Below are 6,936 nucleotides of genomic sequence, written 5' to 3'. Positions count from 1 at the left end.
ACAAAATGATTAGGAATCATTCCCCATGAATGGAGGAAGCTTCGCAAACCAAAATCTCTTGATTAGTGGATCTGGTCCCTTGATTAGTGGAACACATTCCTAGATTTTCTCAATCATTGAAGTTCCACAATCTGTGCCATAATTTGATGATATATTGTTGATTTATTATTCATTATTGATCCTCCTGTAGTAGGGAATAAGTCCCTAATTTATCTCCTCCTCCAAATCTTCATAATCTTCCCAATATTCTCATAATATTCCACAAAAATAAATAATATTAGGCACAAATATCCAATTATTCATAAAACTTCCTAATGAATATATTAAAGTTAAAAATAAATTATCTAATGTAGAAAGAGAGGTTTAATGTGATGACTGATGGCTATAGGCCTTAATTTATGTTTTAATTTAGAGGCATGGGCCTTAATTTATGTCTAAGTTAGATGGCCGTCATACCCCCCTGCTGAAAGTGTTGCTCATCCTCTGAGCAACTTAGTGACCTCATTGTGCCTCATCCATGGGCCTGGTGGCCTCTCTCTTGTGCATTAATATTCTTGGTTGTAAGTTCTGCAAGGACAAGCCCAAAAACATATTTGTGCAAAAAAAAATCATTGTTTATTGTTGGCATTATGACGTAGGTTTGGCACAGGTTTGGCTCGGTGTCATAAGTGTTGTCCTTGATGGAAACTCTCTCAAATGGTAGATCACAGTTCAGGCTCTCAGAATGGAAGGAAATGAAGTACCCGTAGTTGTAGCGAACAAAAGATGTGGGCATACACAGGTGCGCTGAACAAAAGTTGTGGGCATGTATGCAGGTTCTCCGAACAAAAAGTGCGGACATAAAGTACACACACTTTCATGCAGAGAAAAAGCACGGACGTGGGAAATCTTATGGTTGGTCCATGGTATTTAGTCTGACATTTTTGATCCTATGGTTTTGGTCTGTGGTTTTGCATCTAAAATATTGAACCCAGGTATTGGGTCCCTAGTATTGGATCTCTATGGTTTTCGACCATGGTTTGAGTGAGGCCTAGACTATAAAAAGGAAAGGAGATCATTTGGTTTGGGCACTGATGTGTTGAATATCTTAAGAAGAGAAAGGTCTGAAATTCTATGATCGGTTGGTGAGTTATAGCTAGACCTAAACCAAGGAGAACCCTGAACATTACAAGACGAATCTACTGATGGGGCGAAATCCATTTGGCACAAGATCAAATCTGTAAATCTAATAGTCTGGGGTATAATTGAAGTCCGAAAAATTATCTGTACCTGCAAGTCCGACACAGCACAGGTGCGAATACCCGCAGGTCCGACACAGTTCAGGTGTAGAGATCCGCACGATTGTCATAGTGCAGGCGCGGATATCCGCAGGTTGTACATAGCACAGGCGCGAAGTCCGCAGGACCGACAAAGTGAAGGTGCGGATACCCGCCGGTTGGCCACAGAGAAGGCGGGGACATACACATGTTTCTATTGGTGAAGTTGCGGACTTTTCCTTGAAATATGTTTTAGTTGCTTTTGTCTATTCCTGTAGTGTTCAGGGTTCTAACTTGGTGTCTGGTTATTGGTACTGTGTTCTGAGAAGTTATTGTTTCAATATTTGTACAAGGAAGTTGGTTGATTGCAGATTTATTTGATGTTTGATTGATATTCATGGATCGAGTTTGAAAATTTATGAAACGTGGTCCTAATAAGAAAACAAAAGTTTTCTGTAGGTCAGCACCTACGTACTAGTACCTCAGCTAGTACAAGAGCTAAGGGGGTTGTAGCTCCCTTCAAGAAGAGTCTGGAGAACAAGAGAAGGTTGTAGCCTTCTGCAGGTTGAAGCCTGCGTGCTGGTATAAGACTGCACTAGTACAGAATCATTGTAAAAGGAGGTTTCTAATTGAAAGAAGATAGAGACATATTGCAGCAGGTGGTTTTCACCCACATTGGGTTTCCACCTTATATCTTATGTTCCTTTGTGTGATTGTCTGCTCTACTTTTCTGTTCTTGCTTACTGTTATATGGTTCTGACACATAGATTAACGATCAATATCTGAAGAATAAATTAAATTATAAGTCAGGAAGGCATACACAAGTTTCATTAGTCAGATCTACTAATCTTTATATAAGTTGAAAAAGAATTTGATAATACTGATTCACCTGCCCCCCCTCCCCCTCTCAGTATCATTTTCAACACTTGAGACCATTAACATACTTTCTTGTCCTTATTCAACATGATCTCTTGAATATTTTTCAGTTTAGCAAGGTCTTCCATATCCTTATCAACCTTCTACTACCTTGTTCCACCATTTGGACACCTCTAACACCTTCAAAATGCATTTAGATGAGAGCTAGAACATCCTGTAGTAATTCTTGTAAAAACTATAGGAAACCCTGTAAAACTACAAGATACCAGTTTTGAGCATAAATGATAGTCTGAGGTTAGGGCAGGCCCTCAACTTGACTCCCATGCCTTTTTCCATTTTTAGGCCTTGGACAAAAGCTAGAAAGAGATTGGAGACCTCTTGGAAAACATTTTTCGTGACTATAGTTTGAGTTTTGTTTTGATGGTGAATACCTCATTTCCTTCTATTTCCTTCTTCTTCTCTCTTGTCGCCTAGTGACTTCCTAATGGCCTTGGAGTTCTGTGTTTTGATTAGGTCTCTCTTAAGCTTTGCCATCTTGGGGTTTAGCATAATTTTTTCATTTCTTCCTTCTTGTAGTAACATTCTGCCTTTCTGTAGTAGTCATTCCTCCTCTTTCATGGTTTTCTAACTGTGTGGGAGTGATGAGAAATGATGAAGAGGGATTGGATGATCATGCTAGGGCTCAAAGGGAGTAGTGTAGGTTTCTGAAAATGGAGAGGATTCTATGTTCATTTTTTTTTCAAGAATGAAATGGGATCGATGAATGATGAATAGATAGATAATATGAAGTGGGTGGAGGACTTCAAGTGCTATGGTGACTTGGCCTTTGCAAAAATTTCTTCATTTAATTGTTGTCCTCATTCCTTGAAATCATCACCCTTCATAACTTGACTTTACAATATTTCATGAGTGAAAGAGTGAGTTGCAATTAACTAGTTGAAGGCAACTGAGACTGCTAACCCATCCTTAGCTTATAAAACCTCATATCTCATGCATTGACAACAAATTTCTATCTATAATATGCTCAAGAGAAGAGGTTAAGAATATTTCACACACGTACCTACCTAATTGTTGTTGGAGAGACATGCATGCTGCTGCTGAGTTGATGTTGATGTGCAGGTGTTGGATGGTGATGCTAATGATCTTGATGCTATTGCTAAGCTCTGGAGCATCTTCTTTGACCTTTGGATCTCCATGCTGAAGCTGACTACAAATCTCTGGCTACTTCATCATCATATCCCCTCATTTTTTCAAAAAAACCCATGATCCAATTATGCATTGTGAATATCTCTAGTACATGAGGGTGCTGATGAATCCTCACTGTGTTGATGGGTTCCCCCTGACATTTTTCTCTGATGGATGGAGGTTTATATATATATGATACCAAATTTAAAAATTCTATGTAGACAATTCCCTTATGCTACAATCACTTTCAACAAACTAGAAGGGATTTTTATGTTCCTTTCACTTGGAAAAATTTGGGAAAATGTAGAGCCTACCTCCTTAACACTGCTTGATGAAGCCAACCTCTATTTTTCCCTTTTAAAGCTGCTCACTACCAATCCTGTAGGTGTTGTTCTATATCTTGTAGGATCTCAAGGAATCTTATAGGTCTTCAAGACAACGACTTGTTTTGTCCATATCTCCCAAACGGTAGAATGGATTGACCAAAAACTTTCTAAGCATGTTTCCATCATCATTATACACCTCCCCATAAAAAAAAATGGCCAATGGATGCATGTATCTCGAGAGAAGCTAAACATGGTTAAAGGTGATGGAGGCCTATTTCTTGGAAACTATGCACTATAATTTACTGAAATATCTTGGGCATGTTACCATCATCCATATGCATCTCCCCATGAAAAATATTTTTAAATGAATGCATGGATATCGAGAAAATGAAAAAATGGTTGTAGATGATGGAGGCTACTTTCTTGAAAACTACGCGCTGGAGTTCACTAAAATTGATTGAGAATGTCACCATCATCCATATGCATCTACCCCTAAAACAACTTGGAAAATGGATGCATGGTTTTCAAGTTAAGGCAAAAACAAATTTATGCTCTATGTATTTTTGTATCCTGTAGTAAAATAGAGCATCTTGTAGTTTTCTAGGACAACAAGCAAACTGAATGGTAGAAGCTTGAGAATGATGGGTGGATGGTGAAAATAGATGAGGGTGATGGATTGTCATGGCCTTGGCCTTGTTGGAGCATTTTAGAAAAGGAGGAGAAAGTCAAAATTTGACTTCTTTTGACTAGGCTTGACCAATTTTTCTTTCGGTACCAACTTGTTTTTGTTGCTTGTAGATGTTGGAGAGTACATGCATTCATAAGAGAGATACATGAAGCAAAGATATTTTTATTTTTTCCATTTTTTTCTTCTAGGCCTACTAGCAGCCTCAAGGAGGTTTTCACCCAGGATCTTTTTTTTTTTTCTCTTTTTGCTTTTTTTTCCAACCCATTGACCACCTCATGGAGGTTTTCAGTGAATGAGCCAATCTGAGGTGCCTCAAAGGAGGTTTTCACCTGAGATTTTTTTTCTCTTATTTTTTTTTATTTTTTCTTCTACCCTACCGTACTTGAAAAGAAAAATCACTTTCGAGTATAAGAATACTTACAATGGAGCCATGTGCACATCAAAATGACAAACAAAATGAGGTGGAGCCTTGAAATGTATGCTTTGACATGTACCTAAATTTGAATGATCAAATGCTTTGACTTTGATGATATCAAGTGCAATTGAAGAAGACAGTGTTGTTGCAACTTAGTGACTATCTAGAACCATATTTCAATATAGTTGTGATGCCTCTGGTCCACTTGTTGATTTGGATCATATTGGATGTGTTCTTCTACCATGACCTTCAACTCTTCATCTTTTTGTTGATTGATCTCTTGAATACATGGAGGATTTGATGGTAACCACGAGGGAGCATTCCCAGTCTCTAATTTTGTTGTTTGCTCTTCATCAAATGCAGCCCATGGTTCTTTGATCTTCTCTTTTGAATCTTCCTCTTTTGCATGTTGTCCCTCAATGGCACCAAGAGAATCACTTTTCTTTAATAATCTTCCTGAGCCATGGTGAATACCATTGAACTCAAGAGGATATTTTTAGAAGTGTTGTTGCTCTGCATTATAAGTGGGTTGAGCTACTTCAATGTGTGGGTTTGGAAATGGTGGTATAGATAGTTGATTGTAAGTGGATATTTGAGATGGACGTTGTTGGGGTTGTGGTTGTGGTGGAGGTGAATGGTAAGGATAACATGGAGTTTGGTATGGAGGATATTGAGGAAAATATTTAGAATATTGTGGATGGCTCCCATAAGTTCTTTGCCAGCCTTGTTGCCAAGATTGGTTTTGTGGTTGAGATGGCCAATGTTGCCAAGCAAAGAGTGTGTTCCAATTACGTTGAGGTGGATGTGCATAAGCTTGAAATTGTGAATTAGGCTCTTTTATCATATCAAGATGAATAGGCTGACATGTGTTGCGTTGTGTTATATTCTTTCCATGAATAACCTACGTAGTGAATCGGGGGGTTAGGTTTGGCAAACCTACCTATGGTTTTCGGTCCATGGTTTTGGATGAGATGGTTTTCGGTCCATTGTATTGGATGCTTTAGCATGTATAAATATGTATTGTAACATTGAAAGGAACATAATGAAAAATCAAGTTGGTAGTCCCAGTTTTGGGATCCAGGGGAAAATCTCTGTGTATATGTGTTTTATGTGTTATTCTCTCGCATTGTTTATTTTCTGCGTTTTAGAATTCGTATGCAGGTAATTTCTATATGGGGTTAAAACCTATATTTGGTATCAGAGCAATTTTGGCTTCAAGGGGATGCCTTTGTTGCTAAGGGGTTTTTCTTGGGCCTGTGGTAGACCCTGTTCAGTGGGAGATCTGCGAGATCGATTCTGGTGGTGAAAGAAGATGGTGAGCAGTGGAAAGATAGAGATCGAGAAACCTAATGGTCAGAGTTTTGAGTTGTGGAAACTCAAAATGGAGGATCAATTGGTGGATAAAGATCCGTGGATCATGGTAGATCCAGGTACTAAACCAATGAGAGTGTCTGATGAAGAATGGAAGAAGTTGGATCGGAAGGCAAAGAGCACAATACGATTATGTGTTTCAGATTTAGTATTGCTAATGGTATCAGGGGAAGCTACGACGAAGGCTTTGTGGGAAAAGTTAGGGACTTTGTACCAATCTAAGTCTCTGGTGAATAAACTGTTCCTGCAGAAAAAGCTATATAACTTGAGGATGAAAGATAGAGACTCAGTGGCAGAGCATCTAAACACATTTAATATTGTGGTAAGTCAGTTAGCATTTGTTGATACCAAAATTTCAGATGAAGATAAGTGCACCAGTTTGTTGTGTTCTCTACTAGATTCGCGGGATAGTTTGGTTATTGCAATAGGTAGCAATGCAACTACCTTGGAGTTTGATGAAATAGTCTCATCCTTGCTGACAGAGGAGATGAGATAGAAAAATATGGAGAGCCAGAATGGTGATGCCTTGTCTGTATGAGGATGGTCCCAGAATAGAAACAAAAATAAGTCATCGAGTGGGAGATCTAAATGTAGAGGGAGATTTAAATCTCCAAGAAAACTTGTAAAGGTGGTGTGCTGGAAATGTGGAAAGAAAGGGCACTACAAAAGGGACTGTAAATCTAAAGCTCCTGACAAAGGAAAGGGATTTGATGACGCTTCTTCTGCAGAGGCAAAAACCACCTTAGATGAAGGTGGGGATGTGTACTTGGCTTCTTCAAGTACACATGTAGATCATGAGGCATGGTTGATTGACTCAGG

Source organism: Pinus tabuliformis, chromosome 7, assembly GCF_031772625.1.
Source record: "Pinus tabuliformis cultivar Carrire ecotype Pingquan chromosome 7, CPIR1, whole genome shotgun sequence".
Taxonomy (NCBI): Eukaryota; Viridiplantae; Streptophyta; class Pinopsida; order Pinales; family Pinaceae; genus Pinus; species Pinus tabuliformis.
This window is presented reverse-complemented; position numbering follows the sequence as displayed.